Source organism: Dendrobates tinctorius, unplaced genomic scaffold (genome assembly GCF_039654945.1).
Source record: "Dendrobates tinctorius isolate UK_male_01 unplaced genomic scaffold, ASM3965494v1 ptg000162l, whole genome shotgun sequence".
NCBI classification, from domain to species: Eukaryota; Metazoa; Chordata; class Amphibia; order Anura; family Dendrobatidae; genus Dendrobates; species Dendrobates tinctorius.
Genome location: NW_027361829.1, coordinates 7,254,665 through 7,267,626, shown reverse-complemented (window position 1 = coordinate 7,267,626; position 12,962 = coordinate 7,254,665). Strand labels below are relative to the sequence as shown.

At 42.0% G+C, this 12,962-nt stretch overlaps 1 long non-coding RNA gene across 1 annotated transcript; it reads left to right on the top strand.

Annotated features, from left to right (window-relative positions):
• The first annotated feature begins 926 nt into the window (after positions 1–926).
• Positions 927–11,639, top strand: LOC141052563 (uncharacterized). The gene is made up of 2 exons (XR_012220837.1): positions 927–1,156; positions 11,393–11,639. It is a non-coding gene; the product is annotated as an uncharacterized lncRNA (long non-coding RNA).
• Positions 11,640–12,962: the final 1,323 nt, after the last annotated feature.

Sequence of the window (12,962 nt, the reverse complement as noted above, 5' to 3'; positions counted from 1 at the left end):
TTAGCGATATGATCATTCCCTTGCTGTAATGTTATAGCATGGACATCATACAATTATCAGATGCCAATCAGATGCCAATACTACTCCAATCCTTAACAATTGGGGCCAATTGTTTCAGAAGACACTGTGAACAGGAGTGTCATTCTGAGAAGAAAGGAAATTTACTGGATTCATAGGTTGCAGACTCTGCAACCATACGGTTTAAATGAAATATCGGACATCTTTAAATAATTTTGGTGCTCCGCATATTTGTCTGCTAAGGATTGGAGTAGTATTGGCATCTGATAATTGTGTGATGTCCATGCTATAACATTACAGCAAGGGAATGATCATATCGCTAACATATAAAGAGATACAATCGGCGGTATTTTATTATGATTAGGAATAGTTGGCTGGTGCCTTGAAAAGGAACTGACAGCTCTGGAGATGTGGAGCCTTTGGCTGAGAGAACAGAAAAGTTTCTTGAGTGCAGAGCATGGGTCTGCTGTGCAGGATCTAATCTGCATAGGAGTACATACATTAATTAATATATGATCATCTGGCTGAAATATAAGGAAAGTAAAAGTATAATATGTTGAATGAAGGGTTAATACTAAAAGGGAAATATAAGTGCAGTTATATAAGAGATTTGTGAATGGTGTTCTGCTAATTGATATGATGTACCAAGAAATTTAGATTTTTATTGAGTATAATCATAATTTTATTATAATATTTTACATTTTTTCTAGTGTGAAGTTTTACATTTGTGTGTTTCTATAGAAGTGTGTTTTATAGATGAATTTTAGTGATTTTTGTGATTTTACATTATGTTGATAGTTATGTGTGAATTTTTTAGTGCAATGAGCATCTACCTCACTTCCTGGGGGAGCTAGTATATAAGGAGAATGGAATGTGATGCCAGTGTAACTTTTGCTCTTGAGGAAGTGTACAGTGTGTACACGAAACGCGTAGAGTTTATGGAATAAAAAGGAAGTTATAATCACTGCTTGGTCATTGGATTAACTCCTTGTGAACTTTGGACTGGAACAGCGCGATCCTGAAAGCCGGATTTCTCTCCTTCCTATATATGCAATTCTAGTGACCGGCTGATTGCTGCAGTTCATCGGATCCTACCCATTTGTGCTTATGGTTGTTGTGTTTCACACAACTGAACCAGGTGAGTGGATCCATATCTGCGAAACGTTTATATCACTGGATAAGACCCTATTGTGCGCTTCTGTCTCCCTCTTTTTTACAGCCCACTTCTTGACTTTTGACCTCTATGAGGGATCCTCCTGTTGCTCTAGTCCTGGTAGAGCTCAGCTCCAGCTCCTAAAGACAGCCATGGTTTTGTTAACCAGCTTAAGATCCACTTCACAATCCATGCTCTCCTCTTTCTTGTGGGCCAGACTAAGATAGCATTTTTGGTCTCTTTAATGTCTTGTCCAATCCTGTCCTTGGAAAATCCTATTTGGAGCGGGATGATCCGGAGACCCGTGATTTTGAGAAGTTCTTCTAGATGTTCCTTGCTGTTTATTCCCAGCTGTACTTCCTCTGCTGCCTCATCTCTGAGTCTAAGGCAGAGTTCGGACTCTGTAGCCCAGTATGCCTTGTCATTCTGTACCTTGGCAGTGGAATTGGCTTTGAACAAAGATGCCCTAGTGGCAGATTTCGGGTAGGGTCTATCCGGTCATATTAAGGATGAACTGGCTAGCAGGGATTTAGAAATTGTATAAGGACCAAAGTAAACTTTAAAATTATTATCTTTTATTTTATTTAGGGCATAATGGTCTGACCAAAAACACAACACAAAAAGATCATATACAAAAAAGATAAAAATTGGAAACTTCCAGTGTGTACATAGTAGCCCTGATGCTGCTCCTGTGTTTTGCACCTGCCTGCCGGCAGAGGTTGGCGCTCCCGTTCAATGATAGCTAACCCTATGAGGCCCTAATGTCCCCTATATCTGATAATGTGTCCCCGTGTCTGATAAAGGAACTTCTAGCACTACACAAATAGCACACTTGCAGCACTAAAGGCCCCGTCTCACTAAGCGATCTCGGTAGCGAGATCGCTGCTGAGTCACAACTTTTGTGACGTAACAGCGATCTCACCAGCGAGATCGCTGTGTGTGACAGCAATCAGCAAGCGGCCCCCCTGCCGGTATCGCTGATCGCTGGAAGAAACCTCTGGACATTTCTTTGGTCTCTGGTCTCCCGCTGGCCAGCACGCATCGCTGTGTGTGACAGGTGGGAGACCAGCGATCAGGTGTAAAAAATAATAAAAAAAATAAAAAATATAGTTATTCTCACCTTCCGACGTCCCGTTCAGCCATCCTGCCTCTCTCCACGCTCCAGTCCCAGTGATCCTTTGCACGAATGACCGCGAGATGTCACGGTCTCGAGGGATAACAAAGTCTCGCGGTCATTCGTGCAAAGGATCACTGGGACCGGAGCGTGGAGAGAGACAGGAAGACTGTGCGGGACATCGGAAGGTGAGAATAACTATATTTTTTAATTTTTTTATTATTTTTTTACAGCGATGGCCAGCGATGCCGCACGCTCGGCATCGCTGTGCTGATCGCTGGTGAAGCTGTCTGTGTGACAGCTCACCAGCGATCACATAGCGACTTACCAGCGATCCCGACACCTTGATATCGGTGTCGGGATCGCTGGTAAGTCGCTTAGTGTGACGGGGCCTTAAGTGAAACCCTACAGTCCAAGGTCCAGTAAAGAAAATGAAGACCAATGGCCTGATTTATAGATCAGCGGTTCAATTAGTAACAGTGACATCACCTTATTTTAGAGAGCACTCAGCCTCATAAATAAAGTAAATTACCAACCTGTGTAATACAGCCAAGTTATTAACATAAATGCATAAATGCTTGGAGGCAAAATACATCTTTTACAGCCAGGGCTGGCGTTTGGGACAGGCAGACCAGGCAGATGCCTGGTGCGCCCACCTACAAAGGGGGCCCCCTGCCTCTGCAGCCAATTTATTGAGTGCCCAGAGGGTGTACAGCAGTGAATAATGCTGTTCATTGCTCTGAAGTCTTGGTGTGTCTCTCTCAAAGCCCCTTGAGCCCCATTGTCTTTCTCCCTGCAGTTAGGTTAAAAGTTGAGAGTGAGGGGGAGGGGCCAATTACAGCACAGTGACAGCCAGGAAGATGCCTGTAGCTCTGTATGTCTCCTCCTGAGTCCTGATCATGGCTGCTGCAAACACTGTCCTGAGAATGGATATGCCTAAGTGAAGCCACAGAACCTGGTAAGAGCAGCAATAACAGTTCATAGTGCAGTGATTTCCTCACTTTGGTCCCAGAGCTCTGTGCTGATTGCTGCAGGATCAGGATTCACAGCCACATACAGCAGCAATCAGCATTGGCTCTGACCACAGTCACTAATCACTGCTTGTAATGTGACAGGGTGACCTCCTGTCACTACTGTCTGGATGACACAAGAAAGAGATATTGTCTGCTGAATCAGGGGATTTATGACCTAGAAATAAATGAATTCCCATGTGAAATTATAAGGGTAAACCATACATATATATAGTACAGGTGTGCATTTGAATCACGGTTTTTGGTTCATTTTTTTTTTTTTTGCTGTCAAAGCCTACTCTCTTGGCAGTGAAAACACTGCTTTCAAAACACCCATTTTTTAGGGTCTGTGCAGACGATCCGGAAAAGGCAGCACTTTGGACGCAGCGGACATATGTGCCCCATCTAAAATGCTGCCATCTTACGCAGGTGATTTCACATGTGTTCATCCCATCCACTATGCTGTAAAATCTGGCCGCTGCGGGTTGGATGCTGCGGATGTACGCAGCATCCAGAGTTTACTGATTGTGGACACAGACCCTTAGAGCTTTTGCTGTTTTTTTTTTTTTTTACAGTATGCATTTTGTCTACAGTACATGTTTAATAAAGTTAGTTTTATTCACCAAAAACAGCAAAAAACAACGTTGCGACGTTTGCAGCTTTTCTAAAACTTTTTCATTGCTTTCTACAGGTGAAAAAAATTGAGAAACTGGGTCTGAGCAGAAAAAGTAAATGAATGTGCATGCAAAATGTAATTGCATATGAACACATGACCTTTACACAGAGAAAACCAAAAGCAAAACACAAAACAAATATCCTGGAATAAAAAAGTAAAAAAAAGTAAAAAAATATGTTGCAAAAATTGCATGAAGGTAGTAATAATAGTAATAATAAGGGTATTTAGTTAACATAATTTTGATCAAAATAATGTAGAAGCCATCCCGCCACGTCACGGCAACCCTTGTGGGACAGTCCTAACTCTTGTATTTAAAACCTTTCCACTTGTCAAATTTGTTTCATTGTGCATTCTGTGCATATAAGGGTGTGACCGCCCTGTTTCTGAGTTGGAAAATCCATCCTGTCTGGCCTATACTATTACTGGTGGTTCAGTCCCTCTGTCCTTGTTCACATTCACGTCACTTGACAAGTGGAAAGGTTTTAAATACAAGAGTTAGGACTGTCCCACAAGGGTTGCCGTGACGTGGCGGGATGGCTTCTACATTATTTTGATCAAAATTATGTTAACTAAATACCCTTATTATTACTATTATTACTACCTTCATGCAATTTTTGCAACATATTTTTTTACTTTTTTTTACTTTTTTATTCCAGGATATTTGTTTTGTGTTTTGCTTTTGGTTTTCTAGGTGAAAAAAATTGCTGAAAGAAGTGACACACTGCAGATTTAAAAAACGCTGCAGTTGTGAAATTCAGCCAGGAGAAAACAAAAGGGTGTGCAGGAGATCTCTGAAAATCTCAGTCTTTGCTTGTGCTATAAAATGCTGTAAACTTCTTATTTGCAGAAGAAAAAGCTGCAAAAATTCTGCATATGAACATGGCCAAGAGTGGCTTTTTAAAGTGCCAGCAAAACATGAGATTTCCGAAATCTCCTGCATGCGCTTGTTTTTTTTCTGACTGAATCTCAGAACTGTAGCGTTTTTTAAATCTGTAGCGTGTCACTTTTTTCAGTGTGTTTTCACCCGTAGAAAGCAATGAAAGAATATAAAAAAGAAAGCTTGCAGATATTGCAACGGCATTTTTCGCTGCAATTTTTTAAGTGGTTTTGGTGAATTAAACTATTAAGTCTCGTTCACATGTTTAGTATTTGGTCAGTATTTCACATCAGGATTTGTAATGCAGAAACAGCAGTGGAACAATCAGAGGAAAAGCATAATAGAAACATGTCACCACTTCTGGATTTATCACCCTCCTGGTTTTGACTTGCACATACTGATATGAAATACTGACTGAATACTCAACGTGTGAACGTGGCCTTAAACATACTGTAGACAAAGCAAACATTCTCACTTTAAGAAAAGCTGAAAAATGTGTAAAGAACACCAGAAAACAAGCTGAAAAACAGATGTTTTGAATGCAACATTTTTACTGCCAATATAACAGGTTTTGGCTACTGAAAAAAATGCATATGAACATAGTCTTACTCTGAAATGCTATGGCTATCTGTGGTGTTACATAGGACTGCAGGTGACATCTACTACATTATCTGTTCTCAGAGAGTTATTACTGGTCTCTCTGGTGTTACAAAGGATGAGGTCACAGTCATGTCACTGGTCTGTTCTGGAGTGTGCTGTGCATAGAGGGAATTGTATGGTGATCGGTACACAGTCCCTTCTGAAATGACAGGTGGGCATGGTGGCTGATTTGCAGTGCGGGAAAACTACAATCCCACAGGTGGGAGTGTCAAAATCGGGATTGTCCCTCTGGATCCAGGACGGTTGGGAGCCCTGCTGTGTTATCTGCAGTGTTAAAAAAAAATTAAGAGGGGGTTGGGGGACAACTCTTTGTCTTTGGGGCTTGGGCCCCCCAATTTTTTCTGACCCTAGCAATGCTCCTGTGTAATGCTAATAGTGGCAGACCCGTCGGCCGATATAAGGCCCCTGAATATGGGGGCCACAGTGCCAGCACTGGCTCCAGGCCCCTCTGCCAACTGTTCATGTAATGTAGCCTAAATGTATGATTTTACAATGTTAAAATTTGGGGCCCCACTTCAAACTTTTGCCTAGGGCCCCACTTTGTCTAAAACCGTCCCTGTTTACAGCAGATAATTAATTAATGTTGATCATATTGCTGGTCAGATTAAAATTATCCCAGTGAGTACAATTTTCTGTTATATGATGTAATAAAGTATGATGTAATTAAGTCAATAAACAAATGGGTTAGTAGTAGTACTCATCTAACAGGTTGCCATCGGATCCCTGCTTTTCCCTCCACGCATTTTGCCCTGCTGGCTCATCAGGAGGCCGGATATCGCATAATGCATCTGATGTTGAGTAATGTGCAAGTGTTCTCTGAGAGACCACATCTATTTAAATAGCCCAATTCCTCAATAGACACTACCTAAACATTTCATCATATCCTGCACTTCCATTTCTCCCACCTAAGGTGTGTTTCAGTTTGGAGCGCAAGGAAGAGTCGATGGCACTTCTGGGAAGGGGATATTTTTCACGGTCTGCGCTCTCGTGCACATGATCAGAAGTGACGCTCCTGGCTGAACCTGTCCATTTAATTATGCTGCCAGTTGCGCTGCGGATCGGTGCACTGCATATAGAGAGGATCTCCTTCTATGTGCTTTCCAGATCAAAGAATTTTGTTCTCCAGGGTTTTCCTTGGCTGCATCTACCCATTATTAACTGGTCCTCCAGTCACTTCACTAATGATCGCACTGTGCTTCCAAGTGACTGAACAACATTACGCCCAAGACTCCGCTTCCTGTGTCTTTGAACCTTGCTTCATTTCCCATTCAATATTGTGTCTTCTGGGAAAAGAAAGGTTAGGTTCTGCCACCCCACAGACCTTATGAATGTCCAATCGACCTTCTTCCTGCCACCTTTCCACCCCGGGGGAGAGTGTAATTCTCTATCTCTACCTGAGACTGAAGCCATGTCGGAATACATCAAGGAGAACTTAGCCAAGGTATTCATCTGTAAATCCTCTTCTTCTGGTGGAGCTGGCTTCTTCTTCATGACTAAAGCCCCCTTCACGCATAGTGAGATCGCTAGCGATATCGCTAAAGCGTCACCGATTTTGTGACGCAACAGCGACATCGCTAGCGATCTCGCTACATGTGACACTTACCTCTGACCTGGCTCCCCGCTGGATATCGCTGATCGCGCGAGAACGGGATGGTCCATTTCTCGTCATCGGCTTCCTGCTGGCGCCGACGAGCGACTCCATGGATGCGGGCAGAAGACGTCGACCGCTACTTTATCGCTGGTGAGATCTGCCTGTTTGGCAGCTCACTATCGACCATTTAGCTATGCACCAGCAATCCTGACCGGGTTGTATCGTTATCGGGATCGCCTGGTGCATTGCTAAATGTAACGGGACCTGAAGAAGGATCGTTATCTATGCCACTTGTGAGGGGTTGACTCACTCAGCTGCTTTCAGAAGTAGACACAAGAATGCTTCTTAGGTAAGTAACCTGCTGGTTTGTTATGGGACAGCATTAACCATTGCAGGGTTTAACAAAATAAACATGGCCTAATGGCAAAACAAAAGATAAGTCACAGCAAAGTCCTTATCTCAGGAGTTTGCCTGCTTAGTCCACCATATATCTTCAGCTCTTCCTGGAGCCACAGCTGGAGACTCTCCTCTCCAAACACAACAAAGAGATAAAAAACAGTGGCTGAACATTTAACTCCCAGCCCCTCCATTGCGGTGGAGACATGGTGAATAGGCATCCCGCCCATATCTCACCTACTGACCAAAAACCCAGTCTCTTATCATGGCTGGTTAACCCATTCAGCATTTAGCATCCTGGAGAGAAACTTATGGGTTTTAGATCAGGGAAGAAAGCAATCTTCGTGACACATATCTCCCCTCACATACAGTGCCACTGACCATATCATACTGTATAGACTATTGAAGTCTCAATAAAATCACTATAAAGAACAAGAACCCTCTGTCTCTGATTTCTGAGATTTTTGACAGAGTCCGTGGAGCTTAATTAGATCTCCAATGGGCTTACAACTTGATTAGTAGCTGTAAGGATGAAAAAAGGAAAACAGCCTTTGATATAAGTGATGGCCACTATGACTGTCCCATCTTGCCCTTTGGGGTGTCATAATGCTGTGCTTCTGGAGTTCATTAATTACATCTTCTGGGCTCTTCTCTATATTTCCATGGGTGTGTATTTGGACAATATCCTGATATTCTCCTGTGACCTGCTTTCCCAAAAGCTGCTTGTCCATCAAGTTCTGCAGTTTCTCAAGGACAACAATTTGATTGCGAAATTGTCCAAATTTGCTTTTGAAAAACCCTCCTTACCTTTCCTTGTCTAGATTATCTTCAATGAAGATCTTAAAATGGATCCAGAGAAGATCTCTTCAGATCTATCCTGGCCCCATCCTCAAGGTCTATATGCCATTCTGAACCTAATGGATTTCTCCAACTTGTACAGGCAATTTATCACTTCTCATCACTTATGTCACCTATCTCCACCTTAACCAAGAAAAGGGCCAATGCCAGAGATTTGCCTGAGTCAGCAATGTTGGCTTGCCAGCATTTGAAAGAGGCCTTGGCTAGTGCTTTGGTGCTGCATCTACTTGATCCCAACAAACAGTTTATCTTGGAGGTAGATGCCTCATCTGTAAGTACTGGGGCAGTGCTTCTGCAAAAACGTCTTTGGGAAGTCTGTCTCTTGAGATTTTTTTATCCAAACTGTTATCTCCAGCTAAATATACTATAGGGGATCGTGAACTTCTGGCTATCAAGGTAGCACTTTATGAGTAGAGATATCTATTGGAAGACACCAGCTTTCTGGTAATAATTTACACACAACATAAAAATCTGACCTTCCTGCAATCTACCTAGTGGGTGAATCTCCTCCTGGCCAGGTGGGCAGTCTTCTTTGTTCATTTTAACTTTGAATTGCCCTTCCATTCTATGTAGAAGAATGTTAAGGTACATGGCCTGTCCCATTTCTTTGATGTGACTAATTCTATGGAAGAGCCTCAGTACACCATCGACCCAGTCGGGATGATTTAGACAGTCCTTGTCCATTCTTTTAGGCAACACCCTTTTTCCTCTGCTAAAAGGAAGAAAATTCTGTCCTGGGGGCATGAGGCCAAGTTTCCAAGTTTGCTGGTCACATGGGCATACGTTAGCCCACTGAGCTGGTTGCTCACCACTTTTGGTGGTCATTGATGATCAATAGTGATGGGCAAGCATTAAAATGCTCGGGTGCTCGTTGTTCGGGTCAAGCAAATTGGAATGTTCGGGTGCTTGACCCAAGCAACGAGCCCAATGTAAGTCTATGGGAAACTCAAGCATTTTTCTGGCTCCCCCCGGCAGTCTTTAGAGTAACTAGAAATTGATGGGAACAATAAAACAATCACAATAAAACATACAAAAACGAAACCAAAATGGGTTTTCCTGGGAAATATGTTAAGGAACATCCTTTCCAGGGTAAAGACTTGTATATAAGGCAAAATAGATAGCCATAAACAAAAATGCTCCTCCACACCTTGAGCTATGTTCAAATGTAGCGTTTTTAATGCGTTTTTGAACTTTAGTATTGCTTTCAACCAAGACAAATGCATTCACTGAAAATGTCATTTCAACACATTACAACCTTATCTGGCCAAGTGGTGTGTGACACATTATCAGACACATCCTGTTTCATTAATGAAGTAGGGACTCTGAAAGTCACAAAGCCTATTATTATAGGGTCATCAAGCGGCCTTTACTGTTCTTAAAGGGCCAGCAGTCTGCCCTCAATATTCTTAGAGAGCCATCAGCCGGCTATGTTTTGTTGTTCCATTGTTAAACAGTGGGTCTCTTATACTGTTATTGCATATGCAGTGAGTGGCAGGGCTGCCCAAAATTTAGACCCACCCAATACCCCTTTGAAGAGACAGGAGGGCCTCCTTAGTGGTTATTATTTTGTTTGGTGACAGGACCAGAAGGTGAAAGTAGTTATTATTAGTTATTATTTAGTTATTTTTCTGTATATATGTATAATGTGTGTGAGGAGAGAATGTTTTGTTTCTGTTTTTATTGTTTGTTTTTCATTTTTATAATAAAAGATCTACAGGTGGGCCTCCTGAAAACAATGTTCCCAGTTTTATGAAGTGGGTCTCCCATAGTGTTTGCCTATGCAGTGAATGCAAGGGCTGCCAAAAATTTTGAGGCATTTCAATGTCCCTTGTTAGAGACATGGAGGAGGTCCTCATAAATAAAGGTTCCCATTAGAAAGGAGCGGGTCTCCTATACTTTCAATGCCCATGCAGTTAGTGCATGGACTGACAAACATTTACCCCTGGGGGGTATACATGAACATACTGTGTAACTATTTTTTTTGAGTACGGACAACATAAATACCCTTTACAAAAATTATGTGGGTGTTGCATCACGGACCACAGTCACCCTGGTGATAAGGTGGTTGAGGTTGAGGAGAAGGAGGAGGACAACAGCAAATAGCCAAAATCAGGAAGCATATACCCATATATGGGTCTGAAGAGATGCATGGGAAGAGATCTCCCGAAAAAAAAGACACTTGATTTGAGTTTATGTTACGCTGCTATCATTTGGTGGTGTGTAGAAGTATGGCCCAATCCAGCCCTTGTTCCTTTTTATGAGTCCGCCTGTCAGCATTTTCAGTTGACAGGCGGATGCGCTTATCAGTTATAACTCTACTAGCGGCACTAAAAACTCGCTCTGACAAAATGCCAGCGAAAGGGCTCGTCAGGACCTCCAAGGCATAGAGAGATAGTTCATGCCACGTGTTCAGCTTGAATGCCCAATAATTATAAGGCACAGAGGAATCACAGAGGACATTGGTACGGTCAGCAAGGTACTCCCTCAGCATCTTCCAAAGTTTTGCAATCCTTGGGGAAGTACCCCACACCTCAGGGCCAGGGTGATGGGAGGGTCTGAGAAAACTCTCCTAGAACTTTGCCAGTGTTCCCCTGCCTCTACTGGATTGGAGTTGTGTCTCTCAAACCTGTACTCCTTGCTTGTCCAATGAACTGTGACCTTTGCCACCAGCATTTTCAGATGGCAATTTGTTTAACAATTCCGCAACAAGGGCCATCTGGTACTGCCCCTTTTTAGTAGACCTGTCCGCCTCGCGAATAATATACTGCAGAAAGGATGTGGATTTTTGTCCGCGCTGCCCAAATAATAAATTTCCAAGATGTACTAGAAGTTCAATAGTGGTTTAATAGATGCATTTCAGGGTGAATACCATATATAACTTACATAGGTTCTAACAGTACGTTGTTTAAATACATCCAAGATTCAAAAAAACAGTCACCAAGCAGTCAGCTGACACATGTCAAAGTTCACAGTTTTTAGAGAAATCACTTTAAACTCTTGGGAAAAGCATTCTAATATCATGTCTATTTCAATTCGCAGGTTGACAAATAAAAAATAAAAATATTTCAGGAAAGAAAGAACAGGTGGAGAAAAAAACAAACATAATGCAAACTTCAGGAGACAAGGTTCTTCAGCTATGGGAGTCGACTCTTCTATCGATTGTACATTTGGACTGCAATTAAATCCTCCTTCATTTATTTCGGAAGTCTGTTAAAACGTCTGCTATATTGAAATTGAATATTTTATAAAATGTCTAGAAGAAAATAAATCTTTATTAATTAAAAAATATCTCTCTTTTTGTATAAAATATATGTGTGGATATGTCAGGAATATTTTTATATTTAAATCAATTTAAAAAGGAAGAATTTTTTGAGTTATAGTAAAAGGAATTAGAATTGATCTTGCAGCTGGAGCAGTATCTGACCAGCAGACATTCACCGCTCCAAGTATTAACACACACCACTACAAGTCTTGATCTTCTTGAAAAGATGCAGTAACATCAAGATTACAATTGATACCTCTTCTGTGTATGGATTTAAACTCAGATGTTTTGCTGTTGATTCGAACACAAAGGTGCGCTGGCTGGAAAGGAAAGAGCACAGCGCTTCAAAATGACCACTCGACATTGCATCAAGCTACTTCACAGATGCAGTGCCACTCAGACCAGAGTGCTGACCAGACACAACGTCCTCCTCCATGAAGAGGAAACAAGACCACCAATGAAATACATACAAATGTTCATACATTATCTGAAAAATCATTTTCGCATCCATTTCATTAGATCACACCTTAAGGAGGGTATGTAAGGACATATTGTTCAGATACAAACTTCTCAGGAGTGCGCCAGCCATATTTAAAAGGGCATAGCGCTTCATACAACCTCATTTGCTATGATTAGAAGATATATACAAACATGTGTCCGTCAAATAACCGCAGCGCTACATAACGCACTGTCAAGATTAATGACTGTCAATACAGGAGAGACAAATCAAATCTATACCCCCAATAAAAGCAACTCACCACATATAAATATAGATGCAAAAAACTTGGTTTCAGTGTTTGTTCACAGCAAAGTATGCAAATTGTCTCTTCAGAGAGGAAGAGGACTAGAACTCTAGTGCGACCTATTGGAGGTAGCAATCCTAAAAGTCAATGTTGACCCTTTAACGAGCCTAGTTACATGACTTAGGATAAAAGCCAAGCCAGAATCCAATAGGTGGCACTAGAGTTCTAGTCCTCTTCCTCTCTGAAGAGACAATTTGCATAATTAGCATATTTCCCAGAGGAGCATTGCGGCTTTAAGTCTCCTCACCTCGACATGCTTAGCATATCATTCTCCGCAAGGAGAAATGATACTTCTTGGATATTCACAGCAAAGGAAATAATTTAAGGAAAATCATCCACTATTTAAGCAACTCTCTATTAGTTTTAACAAACCATAAGGGTACGTGCACACGCTGCGGATTCCGCTGCGTTTCCGCAGCGGTTTTGGCCGCTGCGGACCCGCAGCTAAGGTGTACAGTACCATTCAAATGAATGGGAAAAAAACCCGCTGTGCCGACGCTGCGGAAAAATCCATGCGGATTTGCTGCGGTTTTGAATCCGCAGA